Genomic DNA, 19,450 nt, shown 5'->3' with positions numbered 1-19,450 from the left:
GGGAAGCTCTATATTTTATGGGCCCATTGTCTAGCAAGATCGTAGCAGAATAAGACTACCAAAAGAAGGGAGAGATACAAGTAGAAACAGTGAAATTTTTCTCTCACCCTCTGTGTGAATGTGTGGTGAACTTGCCCCTCACTTCTGCAATCTTCCCTGAAGTGTTGCTCAGAGAAGAATCTAGTTGTCTGCCTGCCACAGGGGCAACATCAGGGCAAAACTGGCTCTGCGTGTGTGTGTGTGTGTGTGTGTGTGTGTGTGTGTGTGTGTGTGTGTGTATTAATCTTATCAACCAATAAATGAGGGAGGATAGAGCAATGCAAACTCATCTCCCAAATCTCCTCATCAGATTATTTTCTTTCTCCCACTGTGAAACTGAGATCAATATGAGTTAAACTCAGCAGGCTTTCATTCAGAAGATAGAGGAGGAACACTTTATGTATTTAAAGCTCAATAAACCGGGATTCAGGAGACAGTATATGGACTAGAAGAGAAAAAAATGTATGGTGTGGAAATAGATCCATTCTGTGCCAACACTGACCCACTGTGACTTAGATTTCCTATCACCCTCTGATTACACACTTTAGCTTAGTTTTCCTCCATCCAGTCATTTTTGTTATATGTTGCGAGCCACCTTTTTATGTTTATTTTTACTTTTCTTTCATTTATATTTTTATTAGCTTTATGTAGTTGTTCAAGGAAGTTGCCATTTAACAAAGCAGTTTATAAATACAATGCACGTTGATCATTCTCACCCATCCTTCCCGACCCAACTCTTCCCTTACTTTTCTGAAATTTGTAATATGTACATTGCATTCCTGTTTTGTTTTGGTTATTTTTTTACCAGACCTGGGGCTTGAATTCAGAGCCTGAACACCCTTCTTGGGCTTTCCTCAAGGCTAGAGCTCTACCAGTTCAGCCACAGCACCACTTCTGGCTTTTTCTATGTATGTGGCACCAAGGATTGGAACCCGGGTCTTCGTGGATGCTAGGCAAGCACTCTACCATTAGGCCAAACTCCCAGCCCCTGCATTCCTTTTTAAATATTTTATTATTATAAAGATGGTGTACAGAGGGGTTTCAATTGTGTAAGTCAGGTGAAGAGTCCATTTCTATTTAGATAAAATTGCCCTTTCTCTTTCTACCTCCTTTTTTCCTCCCAGTTGTTGTGTAGTTAATTTGTTGTGTAGTTAGTTTTCGGCAGCGTCCAGTGTGCACCGAGCTGCTTTTTGTTCTGCATTACCTTCTTCACTGCATTCTCCTGCCCAATTCCATTCTCCTCTTCCTCCCATCGCCCCTCCCTCTCACATATGTCAGTTTCCTGATGGCTAGCCCCATTTTTAAAAGACAGGTGTGTGGATAGTAATATGTGCTGACCTTAATGACTGGAGCGCTATCTCTCCATGCCCAGCCGTGCTCTGAAACAGTAAGACAGGATGGAGAGCCTGATGGCTCAAGGAGTCTGCAGCAAAAGAGTGATGGAGAAGCATCTGTAGCTTCCAGACACAGAGAGGGGCCCAGAGAATAAGAATCTGATCACTGAGTCTGTCTCCATGGCGCTGAATCAGCATTCAGTATATTCAGGTATCAGATTACATAGCAGAGTTGTGAGCCCGGATTTGTGAGGACAAAAACATCTGTCCAAGCTTACCAACCAACTTACTAAAAACCATGGGTGCCTTAAAGACATTTCCACTGTTCCTGTCCAACGTGGAGATGGGTGTGGTCAGTGCATGGTGAGAGCTGAGAGCCATCAGTCCCCAGCTCCAGCCTCCATCTGGGGGGCTCTGAGAGTGGTGCGCAGGCCAACAGTTTAGCATCTGCTGAGCTGTCTCTGTTCTCTTTGTGCCCAGTCAGGTCAAGGTCAGCAATTGTGTTGTTTGTACAGACTATAGATTTTCACTGTGGCAAGCCTTTCTGTGTGTGTGTGTGTGTGTGTGTGTGTGTGATTGTTGTTCTTTTTTATTGTAATTAATAGAAGGGTTACATTATAGTCACCAGATAGAAGGTGCATTACTTCACATACATTGATGCCTTTTCTCATGACGTGGTCCCCATGTCCCTCCTGCCACCCCCGCAGCCTTTCTCTTTTGATGAGCATGATGCTCTCCTCCCATGCCTTTCCCCTGAAAGCTCCACCTCTCTGCCTCTCCACCTGCTCCTTCCCTGCCGGGAGTAGCTCTTCTTCAGTAAGTGGAGCAGAGGGGGTGCTGAAAATGGCTCCCCATACCTGGATTTATGAAACGCGCTTTGACGCACACTCGTAGGATCTTATTTTTGCGCAAAATTGAATGGGATATCCTTGGACTCATTTTAAAGCTGCTTGAACAACTTTACTGTAAGTCACATATGGTTTCTAGGGCAGCTTCTGCGAAGGAGGGAGCTGGCAGCTCCACTGTCATTAGCACCAGTTGATATCCAAATGCCAGCTCTGACTTGTGGGTCTCCTCCGCCCTCCACATGGCTGTAAGGAAACCACTGACCAGCTGGCGTCAGCATTGAAGCTCACCTACATCACGTAGAAAGCATTTGATGCACACAGAGAGGACACCTTGGACTCCAATTTTTCTGACTCTATGTCCTTCTTTGCTGCTCATTCAGTTTTTTTATTAAAGAATTTATTAACACTGATTTTTACATCCTATTTCAAATGACGTATTTAACAAACAAGTATTCAAGAAGAGAATCTCTATATACAATCACTGGCACTTAGATTTTAGAACATAATTAAAATTCGGCTGAGGGTTTGTAGGTCATAGATACATATGAATCTATGTCATAACACATTATGCCTATGGAGTCATAGATCTTTATGTCTGTGTAGTTGTGTTTATATTTCCAATACCAGGTCCATCTGCTCATTCAGTTTTAGGACTGTGTTGACTACACATTCCCCGATGGAGGTTTTTATTTAAATTTTACAATGGAAATGTTTTCCAGATTATAAAGTTATTTAAAAAAACAGAAAATCATAAAACAAATAACAGAGATTTTTTTGCTATTATAGTAAAAAAGGAGCCTGGGTAGGTTCAAGCTCCATCTTTCCGGAACATTCCAGACTGCTCCTCAACACAGCTGGAAGCGTACGTCACACATTCTCCCGAGCCTACTTGTGGAAATGCCTCATAGAAGTAGAGCCTTCTTTTTCTGGATGCAGTGCTTCTGTCTTTTAAAGTATATTTGTGGACATTTCCTGCAGGTCCTTCTCTAGAGAGACATGAAGCGAAAGCAGAGGGTGTTTCCCTGGGTGACACATGTTTTGTTTTGAGATAATTGAATCAATCGTTCCCTAGTGTGGATGACATACAATTGCACAGGACACCAGGAAGTGTTTCCTATCTTCCACTGTCAGAACTACTCAGTCCTTCTTTTATGCTCCACTTAACAGTTATGCATACATGTACATCAGCATTTCTGTTTATAAGCAGACTTCCTGCAAACGGATTATGTAGGAATTTGTGGGAGACTCTCTGATCCTCACAGTTCATGCAGACTGGGGCTGGAGGTTGGAGCTCAATTATTGCAGAGATATCATCCACAGAAGTTAGAGTCTTGATTGTTGGACTCAAATAAACTTGAGTGGAACTATTAACTATAGCACTGCCGAGTGGTGTGTCTTTGGGTAGACTACTAACCCTTTCTGAGCTCGATTTTATTTATCTCTAAAATGTGGATGTTACAAGTGAGACCCCGGATGCCAGTCTCTGACAAGACTACATCCTCCCACAAGACACATCTTCCCTGACCGTCCAAGCCTGCTTCATCAGATGGCCCTTCAAATAAATTCCACCAAAAAAGGAGCTAATAAACCTATTGATAACACTCCTGGAGCTGGAGGCCTTTGTCTCAAGTCCAGGCATCCAACAAGCAGAGCCCCTGACCGGACACATGCATGCATAAGGACAATGATGACCTTGCAAATGACCTCTTGACCCCCCCCCGCAGGACCAGATACCTCTGTCTCAGAGTGTTGGTTTCCCTGAAGTGCCTGGCTGGGCCTGCACAGGTGCACATCTGGTACAAAAGTTACATCTGCCAGTCAACCTGCTCAGCAGAGTCCACACCTAAAGAAAGACAACTGACTCCTAACCCTGCCCTGTGAGACCCCACACAAAGCTTTGGGGCTCTGGAGCCTGGCTGGAGCCTGCTGCTCCCTTTCAGGGTCTCTCACTCCCACTGAGATAAAGGTTTTTGATTATTTTCACTATACTTCATGCCCACTAACATTGTGCCTTGTCTGCATATGTAGATGTGTCGAAAGAAACCCTCATGCATAATTGACACCAACAAAATATGTGGGAAAAATTTGAATGAGGATAAAAAGTAACATCTGCTTATCACACTGATTAAATAGGATTATCCACAAAAGATTGACCATCAATAATTATTGATTGTTAATGTCTAACGTAAATTAAATTCGCATTAAGGAGATCTCCTTATTGGCACAGGCAGATGTGCTCACCTATACCGATATACTTAATTATTTACTTTAAAATCATATTACAAGTCAGGCCCCGTGGCTCATGCATGTAATCTTAGCTACTCAGGAGGCTGAAATCTGAGGATCTTGGTTCAAAGCCAGTCCTAGGGCACTAGGCACTAAAGACTGTAAGACTCTTATCTACAATTAACCACTTGAAAACCAGAAGTGGTGGGAAAAAATTCATATTAAGTGAAGTAAGCCAGACCCAAAGGAACATAGGTTCAGTGGTTTTTCTCATTTGTAATAATTAATACACATCTAGGACTCTCTTCACAGTGGATTACAATAGCACAAAACCTAGGTACATAAGGACATATAGGATGAAACTTAGTGCTAGGATTTCTAGGATATGGAAACAAGAGCTTTATCTTATGTGATTGTTGTTCTTAATGTACTGTGTTATTTATCTTTTTTTGTCCTTTGGTTAATCTCATATTGTTACTTTATCTGACTTTGTTACCTAGTATATTGTATATTGTATAGACGTTTATTTGATTATTTGAAATAGGAAAGGGAAGGGGAAAAATAAGATTACTGGGAGGGGGTGAGGGGAGGGAAATGGGGACAAAAACATGAGAAGGATCTGGTGAATATAATGTAACCCTTCTATTAATTACAATTTAAAAAGATTATTAAAAATCATGAGACAGGGTATCAATGTGTGAGAAGTAATGCACCTACTATCTGGCAAATGTAACTGTAACCCCTCTATACATTACCCCGACAATAAAAAAATTAAATTAAATTTAAAAAAAAGAAAACCAGAAGTGGCACTGTGGCTTAAGGGGTAGGGTGGTAGCACTGAGCTGAAGAGCTCAGGGGCAGCTCCAAGACCCAGAGTTTAAGCCCCACGACCAAAAGAAAATCTTATTACACTGTTTCTAATATGCACAAAGAATTTTGCTTAAATCTAAGAACTCCATGCAGCAACACTTTTTTTATATTTAATACTTTATTTTTTATTGTAATTAGTAAAAGGATTACATGATATTTGCCAGATAGAAGGTGCATTAATTCACATACATTGATACCCTTTCACATGTCTTGGTACCCGTTTCCCTCCCCCCCCACACCCCCCACCCGTCTTGGTTTTCCCCCCTTCCCTATCAAATTTCAAATATCCAAATACAAATAAGTTCAATATATCAGATAACAAAGTGAGATACTATACCAATATGAGATAACCAAGGGACAGCAAAGGAGATGAGAGACAACATAGTACATTAAGGACAACAATCATTCATTATATGGCTTTTGTTTCACTATCCTGGAGGTCCTTTCAATTAGCTTCACATTATATGTCCTTATGTATCAAGATTTTGCTCTATTGCAAATCTCTGCTAGTAGAGCCCAAGGTTTCTACTGATTATGATGAATGAGGGAAACCATTGAGCCTAAGTTCCTTTGAGTCTGGCTTACTTCACTTAATATGATTTTTTCTAAGTCTTTCCATTTCCTAACAAATGGGGCGATGTCATTCTTTCTGACAGCAGCATAGAATTCCATTGTGTACAAATACCACAACTTGTTGATCCACTCATCAACTGAGGGACATCTAGGTTGGTTCCATATCTTTGCTATGGTGAATAGTGCTGCAATGAACATTGTTGTGCTAGTGGATTTAGTATGTCCTTGTTTCTGGGTGGTTGGGTAAATGCCAAGTAGTGGAATTGCTGGGTCATAGGGGAGTTCTATGTTTAGCCTTTTGAGGTACTGCCACACTGCTTTCCATAGTGGTTGAGTGAGTTTGCACTCCCACCAACAGTGTAGTAGTGATCCCTCCTGGCCACATCCCCTCCAGCATCTGTTGTCATTCGTTTTCCTGATCCTGGCCATTCTAGCTGGAGTGAGGTGGAATCTTAGAGTTGTTTTGATTTGCATTTCTTTTATGACCAGAGATGTTGAGCATTTCTTCATGTGTCTATAGGCCATTTTTGTTTCTTCTTCAGAGAAGACTCTCTTTAAGTCTTTGGCCCATTTTTTAATGGGATGGTTGTTACTTTGGAGGTTAGTTTTGGAGTGATTCAATTTTTTAAGCTGTTGATATATTTTAGATATGAGGCCTTTGTCCGTTGTTTGGTTGGAGAAGATCTTCTCCCACTCTGTAGGCTTCCTAATTAGTTTACTAGCTATGTCCTTTGCCATACAAAAGCTCTGCAGTTTAATGCAGTCCCACTTATCCAGCCTTTCTCTGATTTGGTGTGATTCTTGGTCCTTATTAAGAAAGTTTCGACCTGTGCCAAGGAGGCCTAGTGTATCTCCTATTCCTTCCTGTAGAGTTTTCAGTGTGTCAGCTTTTACCTCCAGGTCTTTCATCCATTTGGACTTAATTCTAGTGCAAGGTGACAAAGAAGGATCCAGCTTTAGTTTTCTGCAGGTGCTTAACCAGTTCTGCCAGCACAACTTGTTGAAGAGGATGTCTTTCTTCCATTCTATTTTTTTGGCTCCCTTGTCAAAGATTAGGTGGCCATAGGTCTGTGGTTTAATATCTGGGTCCTCAGTTCTATTCCATTGGTCTTCAGGCCTGTTCCTGTGCCAGTACCAAGCTGTTTTGAGAATTATAGCTCTGTAATAGAGTCTAAAGTTTGGAATTGAAATTCCTCCAGCGCTGTTCTTTCTGCTAAGAAGTGTTTTTGCTATACGGGGTCTTTTATTATTCCATATGAAATTTTGGATTGCCTCTTCTATTTCTTTAAAGAATGACATTGGGATGTTGATGGGTATTGCATTGAATCTGTAGATATCCTTTGTCAAGATTGTCATTTTCACAATGTTGATTCTTCCAATCCAGGAGCATGGGAGGTTTTTCCATTTCCTTAGTTCTGCTTTAATTTCCTTTTTTAGGGTTTTAAAGTTTTCGTCAAAAAGGTCCTTTACATTCTTAGTTAAGCTAATTCCTAGGTACTTTATTTTCTTTGAGGCTATTGTGAAAGGAGTTTCTTTCCTAATAATTGCCTCCTTCCTCTCACTGTTGGCGTAAAGGAAGGCAGTTGATTTTTGAGGGTTGATTTTATAGCCTGCTACTCTTCCAAAGCTTTGAATCAGCTCAAGGAGCTTGGGAGTAGAGTCTATAGGATTCTTTAAATACAGAATCATGTCATCTGCAAAGAGGGATGGTTTTATTTCCTCTTTCCCTACTTGGATCCCCTTTATGCTTGCTTCTTGCCTTATTGCACTGGCTAGGAATTCTAGTACTATGTTAAACAGGAGTGGAGAGAGTGGGCATCCTTGTCTCGTTCCTGATTTTAGAGGGAATGGCTTTAGATTTTCACCATTAAGTGTAATACTAGCAGTGGGTTTCTCATACACAGCCTTTATTATATTGAGGAATGTTCCATGGATTCCTAGTTTCTCCAGAGCTTTTAACATAAAGGGGTGTTGGATCTTGTCAAATGCCTTTTCCGTGTCTATTGAAACAATCATGTGATTTTTGTCCTTGCTCCTGTTGATGTGTTGAATTATATTAATTGATTTGCGTATGTTGAACCAGCTTTGCCTTCCTGTGATGAATCCAGTTTGATCATAGTGTATAATTTTTTTGATGAGTTGTTGTAGACGGTTGGCCAGTATTTTGTTGAGAAGTTTTGCATCGATGTTCATCAAAGATATAGGTCTATAGTTCTCTTTCTTTGATGAATCTCTGTCTGGTTTGGGGATGAGGGTTATACTGGCTTCATAGAATGAGTTTGGTAAGGAACCTTCATTTTCAATTTCGTTGAAGAGCTTGAGGAGTATTGGTGTGAGCTCTGCTTTGAAGACCTTATAGAATTCAGCTGTGAATCCATCTGGCCCTGGGCTTTTCTTAGGTGGAAGTTCTCTAATTGCCATTTCTATTTCAGAGCTTGAAATAGGCCTGTTGAGTTGGCTTAGTTCTTCTTGGTTCAGTGTGGGTATGTTAATATTGGCTAGGAATTCATCCATTTCATCTAGATTCTCAAATTTGTTGGCATAAAGGTTTGAGAAGTATTCCCTCATGATATTCTGGATCTTGGTAATTTCTGTCGTGATATTACCATTTTCATCTGCAATTTTGTTTATTTCGATATGCTCTCTTCTTTTTTTGGTAAGATTTGCTAAGGGCTTGTCAATTTTGTTAATTCTTTCAAAGAACCAACTCCTTGTTTTGTTGATTCTTTCTATAGTTTTTTTGGATTCCAAATCATTTAATTCTGCTTTGATTTTAATTATTTGCTTTCTTCTACTGGGATTAGGGTTGGTTTGTTGCTCTTTTTCCAGGAGCTTAAGGTGAGACGTTAACTTGTTGCTTTGCAATTTTTCCAACTTGTTGTTGTAGGCACTCAGCGCTATAAATTTTCCTCTGAGTACTCCATGCAGCAACACTTTTAAAAATTATTTCTAGGCTGGGAGTTTGGCCTAGTGGTTAAAGTGCTTGCCTAGCATGCATGAAGACCCGGGTTTGATTCCTCAGTACCACATACATAGAAAAAAGCCGGAAGTGGTGCTGAGGCTCAAGTGGTAGAGCTCTAGTCTTGAGAAAGTCCAAGAACAGTGTTCAGGCCCTGAGCTCAAGCCCAGGACTGGCAAAAAAAAAATTATTTCTAAATATTCATTCTAGAAGAAACTAAATCTAAGTCGCACCTGCATTTACTGCAAAAGAAACCATTCAGATACAATGTTTCCTCTCGTCCCAGCATTAAGTGTAAATAACACATTGCATCTGAACGAGGAAAGAAGGGGGAGGGGATATAAAAGAATCCACATATTCCAAGCCTGCACCACTTTACTGAGCCACAGGCAGTGTGAGAGCCCATTCTTTCTGATTGGCTTATGCTGGATTCCGGGAAGCCTATCAGAGAACAGTTCCTTTTGCTTGAGTCAATGACAGCGAAGTATGTTTTCTCATATGGCACTTTCCACTGGCAAGACTCCAGGTGATCAAAAAGGGGAAGAACGCTCAGGTTTATTCTTTCTAAACAGCACCACTCAAGTTTTCAAGATAACTCAAAGTGTGAAATAAACCAAGTCAGACATTTAATCTTTTTTCACAGGACACGCAACAGTTATTACTGAAAGTTAGAAAGTTAGGAGCTTCTTGATGCTATATTGCATTAGTATAATCTACCATCACTTTTATTAAATTTACTGAATTGCTTTACTCTTCAATTCAAGCCTGAAATTAAAGTTTCTGTGTGGTCTCTAAATTTGATTCCTCTTTGTCAAATTTTTCCCGTAGGATTATTTAACTATAATAGGTGGCATATTAACTTTAATATTAACCAAATTTTATAGAAATAGATATTGTATTTGATCCAAAACATAATATATAGTACTGGTTCAGGGAAAAGTGAATAAGTGAATGTGACCAGATTAATTAATGCAGATTGATGTTCACACAAACATTTATGGAGGACAGATGCCCAGCTGTCTGATGTGTGTGTGTGTGTGTGTGTGTGCGTGCGTGCATGCGTTTGTGCATGCCTGCCTGCGTGCACATGCCTCAAACACAAATGAACAGATTGAAAGCAATCATATCTAGGGAGGGAATGACAGTGACTTTCATCCTGGCACTGGTTTTTAATGTGTAAGAGACTTGAAATCTTAAACCTCTCCCAGTACCAGCCCAAGGCATAGAGTCTATCCAAAGACTGAAACTTAGGGAAGTTTCCAGAATTATATTGGACTTCTGTCATGATTGGCTGGTCTGGGTAGCCAATTAAATATTAAGATTGTTTCGGGAACTATTTGTTGACCCACTGTAGGCTGCAATGAATTGTTTGATGTGTGAGTATTAAGCTGTAGTGCTTGTAGTCTTATAGCCTAGATACAAAAAGAGACAGATGTGTTTAAAATATCAATCATGTAAAGTTAGGTAAGAAAAGGCAACTGGATTTATGAAAATTCTTTATAGGAAACAAGATATTTTGTTATGCAGTCACCTGTGAGGAAGCTGCTAAGGTAGGAGGTGCTGTAAAATAGAGTCCCATATAAATCACAAAAGTCTGGAGGAGCTGAAGAGTTATGGACGACCTTTCCATGTGGTCTGCAGCCATGCCACCCTGAAGTTGCCGGATCTTGTCTGATCTTGGAAGCTAAGCAAGGTCGGGCCTGGTTAGTACTCGGATGGGAGACATTTCCATGTGTGGAGGAAGGGCACAGGCCTTGATGGGTCATTTCACCTGGGTCAGGGTATATGGTACAGTTCTCTGACTGAGTTCAATTATTGTCCCCATTTTACAAAAAACAACAACTGTGAAAAGATTTGGATATCAATGCAGGCATCATGGATTCTAGCTTGTTTGCCACTCGCTGTGCTGCTCATCTGAGAGTGATGGAGTTTAGGGCCGGATGGGATAAAGTATTTATTTACAGTCTCCATCCTTCTGTCCCTTGGAACCACAATCAAGGCTTACACGAATTATTCCTTTAAAGAGCAAGCAACAACTCTTCGCCAATGTGCTGTAAATGAAGCAACCCAGATGAAAGCCATCTAAACAACTGTGGAAAATCCCCAGTGTTGAAAGAGCTCTGTAGGGAAAGGGCACTGCGTATGAAAGCTACATGGAACCATTTTACATTCTTCTTGTGGAACAATTTTAAACACATGGTGTGGGTGAGTTAGTCATCTTGACTCTTAAACACATGGTGTGGGTGAGTTAGTCAGCTTGACTCTTCCTAAGGGTTACCATCACTGTTCACAATTACCTTGCAAGCTTTAACTAAACTTTATAGCAAGTTTGGGGTAAGTGGTTTTATATTCCAGATTTTTGAGGAATCTCTTATTTTGGCCATTTCACTATCCGCTTCCCCATCACCAGTCCTTTTCAATCCACATTTTTCCCTCCTTACGGGATATTTTCCTTTTTCTGAAGCTTTAGCTCTGATGGGCCAGGACCCAAGCATATTCAGAAGTCCTTCGTGTCACTTCTATAACAGAAGCCTAAATGTGCTTGTCATTAGTCTCATCTCCCCTAAGTAAGCCATCTTTGTGTCTTCTACTCAAAAGTGATTTTTCTAACTTGAAGCTATGCAATTTCTGAAGATCTGACAAAAGAAGAATGAAGTTGGTAAGTTGCAAGTTGAATATACTGGAACAGAAAAGAATTCTGAACACCTGAAGAAATAGGTAAAAAGTATACCTCTCCACTAGTTTTACCATATGTAGGTCATGAAAAGGAAAATCGACTAAGATCAAATTGATGACTATATTTATTAAATTAAGAAAATACTTCATATGCATTTGTTTATTGTATTTTTAGACTTAAAAATACAATATGTTTTTCTGGTGGTTAAGGGTAAAATAAAAATGCTAATTTAACTATTGCTCTATTACTCGGCATGATGTTTTAATATTATCCCTTGCTTTTACTATTATAAACAATACTTTGGTAAACATACTTGTGTATACTCTTTGATTATGTTAATATTTTAAAAAACAGAATTTTTTCATGTTATGCTCATTGGACTAATTTGGATATTCAGAATTAAGACCATTATGAGTTTCCATTCTGTTCTTACTGTTCCGATAAGAAGGATAGGCACACAACTCCTTGAATCAGACTTCTTAAATTTGTTCACATGTTGAATCATTCGTCATGTGTGCATTGAAGTAAATACCACAAGAGTGGCATGAGGAGAGTAAGAAAAAATAATTTCAGACTGGTAAATGTTATGGAAAAGATATATCAGAATAATGGCAGAGAGAATGTGTTGACCATATCGGTTTTCCTTCAGAAATGATATTTGAGCTTAGGTTCCAGTGGCAAGATATTCAGCTTTCAAATTTAAGGGAAAGAATTTCAGACAGAGAAGTTAACATCAGGCACAGTGAGTAAGCTAATGGGGTGTAGTAGAGGAAAGACAGGTGTAGCTGGACTGTAGAGAGAATGGAAAGTCTTGCTCCCTGAGCAGGAAAACAGCTTCCCTCACCAGTGAAGGACCCTTATGCCATGGAAGGACTGCAGTTTTGTTACGGAGTCATGGAAATCTGCCTAGTGCTCATAACTCTGTGGTTATTTATAGTTATCCCCACATTTGAAAGATAACTCCAAGACCAACTGGGAACCTACAATAGAAAAGTGACATAAAAAGTAAATGGCTTGGAGGAAGTAATTGCAGTTTTTGGAGGGATAGAAAATGGTGGTTTGCTTTGACAAAGCCTTTCTAAAAATGATGTTAGAGGCTTGAGGGGAAGAATCAAAAACCCAGATAAAGCAAATAGTTACTTGCGAGAGAAGGCAAAATCTACCTCCATCTTTGCAAGCAGACGTAACTGTGACTGAGCTCAACTTTTCATGGGATCAGGGTCTCAGGTCTCTGAGGCTGAGCACCTACTTGATGCCTGAGTCCAAGTGCCCCAGCCTTCCTCGGGAAACGGAAATCGGCGAGGTGGTATTTCTCTGTGTGACCCCTTGCCCATTGACAGAGCCCTGAAAGTCCTCAGGGAGACAATGCCGGTGTCATTAAAGTTGGTGAGGTACAGGAAAACTAGTGAATCAGTCTTAAAATTTAGTTTGTTATAGGTAAATGTATTTTTAGGCTAGTGAGCCAGGCTGTCAGAATCTTCTTTATTATCGCTGAAGACCTTCTCTGACCCTTTTGACTAGATTCTTCTAAATCTCTGAAAAGCGAAGTCTGTGGCAAGACAAAAACACAATTTGAGGTAAAGGAGATCACATTGTCATTAAGAATGGTTCACTAGCGAAATGCCACAAAGCTGAACATTTCCTAGGGTGTCTTACAGACTTGAATATAATTACAAAAACAGAAAAAATTATTAGGTTGAGCCAACGGAAACTATTATGATTATAGGTTACTGTTGTTAAATAACAGTAATTTCATATGGTTCAACCGAAAAACAATACATAGATTGAAAATTTGCTTTACCATCATGAAAATTTTCAAAAGATACATTGCTTGTTGATGTCACCCAGTGGTGTAGCATACAGGACCTGGACTTCAGTCCTCAGCACCAAAATAAACAAAAGATATATTTGATTAAAAGATGATTAGATCACAAAAAAACAAAGAAATTGGAAAGTAGAACAACATAACAGAGTGCAGACAATAGAGAAAATTAGTAAAACATTTTACTACTGAACATTCCCCAAACATTTATGAGTTAACCTCTTTGAAGTCCTCAATATTAATATTAATTATAAAATACTTAATATCCTATGGTTTATAATCATTCATGGAAATTGAGTGATCTAACAGATGGAACATAATTAATCATGTTTTCTAATCATCCCATGTTTATACCTTTCTACGACAAAAATATAGACCATTCTAATTTAAAACCAAAAGCTTTATACTTTTTTCATATATTTTTATTGTAATTAATAGAAGGGTTGCATGATATTTGCCAGATAGAAGGTGCATTAATTCATATACATTGATTCCCTTTCACATGTCTTGGTCCCCATTTCCCTCTCCCCCACCCCCATCCCTCATCTTGTTTTCCCCCCTTCCCTATCCAATTTCAAATAACCAAATACAGATATATCCGATATATCAGGTAACAAAGTGAGATACTGTAACAATGTGAGATAACCAAGGGACAGCAAAAGAGATGAGAGATAACAGTACATTAAGGACAACAATCACTCATTATATGGCTTTTGTTTCTATATCCTAGAAGTCCTTTCATTTAGCGTCATACTATATGGCCTTATGTATCTAGGTTTTGTTCTATTGTAAATCTCTGCTAGGAGAGCCCAAGGTTTCTACTGATTATGACAAATGAGGGAAACCATTGAGCCTAAGTTCCTTTGGGTCTGGCTTACTTCACTTAATATGATTTTTTCTAAGTCTTTCCATTTCCTAACAAATGGGGCGATGTCATTCTTTCTGACAGCAGCATAGAATTCCATTGTGTACAAATACCACATCTTGTTGTTGACACTTAAAAACACCTTTTATATGATCGTGAATCAGAAAAGACACATAGAAATCTAAGAAAACACAGGAACTATCATATAAAGAGTTCATCCAAGTTTATGGAATGTAGCTAAATCTTCCTTTCTATTTTACATTTTTATAAGGGACCAGGAATGGAAGATTAGAACCTTAGGCTTAAAGTCTGTAGATTTAACAAAAAAAAAGAATAGGAAATGATTACAATCCCATCTTTAAATTGTACAGTTTGGAAAAACCTAGAATGATCTGGAAATTCCAGGTTCTGTAAGGTTTTTCTAAACCTTCATGACCTTCCTAAAGGAACTATCTTAGGAGCTAGCTGCACAAAGCTGAAAGTTTGAGTTGTTTCTTATACCATTAAGGAGGAAAAGACACACTCTTCTTTTCACCAGCACTGAAACAAGACTTAGATGACCAAGCACACAGGCTGCTCTTTGCTCTCACTTCTTCTCACTTATTTCATTAGGGACTTTGGTTCAAGGATAGCCACAGGACTCAGGCAGTATAATAAGTCTGATCTCAGACTCTTGCTCCAGCCCAAGGTTACCATCCCAGCAGGCTTAGCAAGACAGAAGGCTGTGGCTGAGCTCCAGCCAGATGGATATATCACAGGGACATGCCTCAGGTGACCACTGAGCACTTTTCCAGACTGAGCTGCACTGCACCTGTGACAAGCACAGGAGATGGGAAGACTTGGTGTACAAACACTTACCTCATCAGTTGTTCGTATGCTGATTGCACCCTGCACTGATAATAGCTTGGGTATTATTTTTGTCTGTTGTGAGATGTCATTACATGCTGGTAATGTGCTTTGATTTAATTCCCTCCTTCTGCTACTCAACCTCTTTTTTTCCTTTTTAGTTTTTTTCTTTCTTTCTTTTTTTTTTAGTTTATTGTCCGGATAATGTATGAATGTATAGTCACATTCATCAGGTAGTAGGCGCATTACTTCTCGCACATTGATACTCCTTCTCATATTTTTGTTCCCATTACCCTCCCCCGCCCCTCCCAATCATCTTGTTTTCTTCCCTTCCCTTCCCTATTTCAAATAAACAAATAAATGTATATGCAATATACCAGATAATAAAGTCACATACAGAAACAACATGAGATTAATCATAAGCATAAAAAAAGAGGAGAGAAATAACGTAGTACTATAAGAACAATAGTCACACAAGGTAAACCTCTTGTTTTTGTTTTTGGTCTTTTTTGCAGTTTTTAATGGGTTTTATTGTTCCACTTTCAAGCATCCGTGTGAAATATTTCATCATGTTTACCTCCTCCCATATCACTCCTGCTCTGGTTCCCATTCGTTGAACACAAAATAGGCCTTTTGAACCGGGAGTGGTGGCTCATGCCTGTGATCCTAGGTACTCTGCAGGCTGAGATCTGAAGACTACAGTTCAAAGCCAGCCCAGGAACTAAAGAACGAGAGACTCTTATCTCCCATTAATCACTAGAAAATGGGAAGTGGAGCTGTGGTTCATGGGGTAGGGTGTAACCTTGAGCTGAAGCACCCAGGCCCAGAGTTCAAGCCCCAAGACCCACCAATAATAATAATAATAATAATAATAATAATAATAATAGGCCTTTTATGTTCAGGGGTTTCTAAAGTCCACATGTGACAAAAACATCTGTCTGTCTGTCTGTCTGTCTGTGTCTGGCTCCTTTCAGTTAATATGATAGTCTCTGGTTCTTGGAAATGCTATAATTTCATTCTTTTTTATGGCTGAATAACACTGCATTATTTTGAATAGGTTGCATTAAAATGTACTACCCATATTAAATCTACCTTTCCTTCTTGCATGTTTACTGAGGCACTTAATTAATGTTGAATGTGCAGCTTACAGACTACCTGTTAACCAACTCCTCTGCCTAGAGCAAGTGAGACACTGATGACAGATTAACCAATTTAACATCTCCTTGGCCTCTGGACATCCTAGAGACATTTGTCAAGACAGTGTTAATCGCTCCAGAGTTTATATTATTGGCTATTTACATCCCAAAGCTTTCCAACACTTGGTGAATTTAACATTCTTTAGCTGCTATAGTTTTAGATTTCTTAAAAATATAAAGATCCATGCTATATTTTCCTTTAAAATTTGTGTAATTTTTAATTACTATTACTCATTATTCAAGGGAGCATAAAATGTTAGTGTAATCATATTGTTAAATGCGCATTTAAAATGTCAAATGTTTGGAAAGTTATTAAGCTTTTTGTGCTTTTGTTACTTTTATCAACATTTCGTGAAAGGACAAGTTTTCAGTATAAAAATAAAAATGCAGAGAGTTCAGATAAAATGTATATTCGACAGTGAGAATTTTGTGATTCTTAAACATGACATATGTCCCTGTTTCTCTAACTAAAGCACCATACATTTTGTGTAGGTTTTTATGTACATCAATAAACTACTCATAAGTGTAAGATCAGGAGCATATTTTATTTTATTAAATCCTATGAAATATAGTGCATTTATATGTGTATAAAATTGATATTAATTTATAAAATATCACTTATAATTAAGTGGGAATGACTATCAAGTCTCACTTTATGACAGACAACATTTTATTCCTGTCAAAAAACTAATTGGTTCATGGAATTGGATTCATCGTAAATTCCTGGACTCCTATCATATATGATGATATAGTTATTTTTAAGAAGGAAAGACCTACTTCTGCAAGATAGATAATTCTTGCTTTCTTATAAGCTTTTCACATGTTGTTTTTGAAAAGTTAATGGAAGATGATTGGTCAGATTTTCCGCTTGCATGTCCTATTGTCCTTCAAGAAATGCAAATAAAAATGACTGGCTATTCTTTTGTATAATTATAAATCCCAGAGTTCCACTGTTTATCCACCGTGCTGATGCTGAAAACGCAATTCAGCCCCTGATTTTATAAACATGAAGGCAAGTTTTTATGCTGGAAAGCATAATTTCACCCTACTCACTATCATGAAGGGGCATTCAATGTCCTTCTGATAGGAGGGCAAATGGCAGGCTTTCGTGACCGACTTTCCCATTATCGCTGCCCTGTTATGGAGGCAATTCAGCAGACAGTTCCGATCTCCCAGAACTTTTCTGTTCATAGTGACAGCCCACTGTTACCAAAGCCTCGTTGACATGTTAGGGGACGTCAGATCACCTGTGTGCAGCTCTCCACTCTAAAGATCATCTAGGTGATGTGGTTGTTTGTCCCATTCATTCATTCATTCTTCGGTTATACTGTTTGGTAGGACCAGAGCATGTTTGTGTACTGGCCATTGAAACTCACTTGAGTCTATGTTTTCCAGTCATGGATAATCCTTTTCTGAGACTGCATTATGGTGGTAGTCTGTTCAGATTCCTTTTGCTGCTGTTTAAATGTTAATAAAATTCCTCAGTGACCCTCATTCTCCAACAAGACCAGAGTAGTTTAGCAACACCCAAAAAAAAGAGGGGGAGGGATAGTCAAGTCAAAGACATGTTGACTAGGTTTGACACGCTAAATCAACAGCTCTGCCTCGCTACTGGACTACTTTGGGGACTCTTGAAAGAACCAATTTGCCATCATGTGTGAATTTGCATATTTGCCAACTGTTAGAATTGTCTTAACTCAAATTCCCAAATTTAAAATTCAGTACTTTAATCCCAGTACTCACTGTTAGCATGCTTGTGATGGTTCTTCCCTTTGCCACTTCCATTTTCATTATGTTATTTATTTATCAGTTGTTTCATCTTATATTGCTTTTCATGTTTTCTCAAATATTTTCTGAAAAGAGCTGTAATATAGGATTTTGAAGTATGAACATTACTCAGATACCAGGAAACACTCTTCCAGAACTCCTGAATAGAGAGATAATATTCCCTCGGATATAAACACTCTGAGTCACGCATACTGAGCCTAAATGCCAATTCAAGTATTTTTTCCAGATAATAAAAATAGAACTAGAGAAGTTACCTTTTCTTATTTTCAATAGTTACCTTACAAATTGAAATGGAAAAAAATGTAAGTTGAATTGTCTCTGAATACTTTAACATTTTTTTTTTTGTGGGTCATGGGGCTTAAACTCTGGGCCTGGGTGCTGTTCCTGAGCTCTTCAGCTCCAGGGTATTGCCCTACCCCTGAGCCACAGCACCACTTCCAGTTTTCTAGAGATTAACTGAAGATAAGAATCTCTCATTCTTTAGTGCCCCGGCTGGCTTTGAACCACAATCCTCAGATCTCAGCCTCCTGAGTAGCTAAGGATTACAGGGAGAGTCACCACACCCAGCTCACTTTAACATTTCTATAGGCTTTCTCTTTAGAATTTTTTAATTAGCACCAAGAATGTGCAGCTTTAGCACAGGCACAAAATATTTTAGTCAATTCAAATTGTAAATATTTGCACTGAAAATGGTTTCGAGTCTAAATTTTACCTCTTCTAGATGTAGATAATAAGACCTTCTGAGCATAAACCAAGCATTGCAGACATTTGTAGACCATCTGTATGCAATAGGAATATGGAAGAACATTTCACCTACCCTGTAATTTCATTGTCCTTTTTCTGAACTATTAATTATGAAACATTGAAACCAATTTTCCTTCTGCAGAAAAGGGCTCGCATTATAACTTTTAGTATATGATATCTTATGCAGGAATATTTTCCCACAGGTTTGATTGTTATGTAACCGAAGGAAAGTATAAATATATGAGAAAAAAGATTTGGACCATGTTATATGATATGTGGCATGCTAAAATTAACAATAAAGTGAAAAATAGTTATAAACAGAAAAGGAAAGAAATCAGCAAACTGATTTCACACTAGAGGGAGGAAAAGAGAAGCGGTAAGAAGAAAGAGTGCTCTTGTGTCTTTCCTTGTGATTTTGAACACACACTCAGTGGAGGATCTGCCATCCTTTAAGCGACTCCATTGCCTGTGCTGGCTGCTCACTTTGGATCTGTTAAAGTTTTCCCCTCAGAAAGAAATCATGTGTCCTAAGAGAGTAGTTCATTCTAGTTTTTGAAAATGAGAACGTTTAGGCAAGCTCAGGATACTTTATACATTTCAGGATCTGCAGTAGTACTTGGCGATCTATTAATAGGATTCTGCTCTGCCCAGATTTCTGGGAGT

General features: G+C 38.8%; 1 protein-coding gene across 1 annotated transcript in view; it reads left to right on the top strand.

Annotated features, from left to right (window-relative positions):
- Dok6 (docking protein 6) overlaps positions 1-19,450 on the top strand; it is a 254,819-nt gene that overhangs the window by 210,684 nt on the left and 24,685 nt on the right. The window lies entirely within an intron of this gene.

Source organism: Megascapheus bottae, chromosome 19 (genome assembly GCF_031878675.1).
Source record: "Megascapheus bottae isolate mThoBot1 chromosome 19, mThoBot2.hap1, whole genome shotgun sequence".
Lineage (NCBI taxonomy): Eukaryota > Metazoa > Chordata > Mammalia > Rodentia > Geomyidae > Megascapheus > Megascapheus bottae.
The sequence above is the reverse complement of the archived record's forward strand: the minus strand, read 5'-3'. Positions and strand labels throughout refer to the sequence as shown.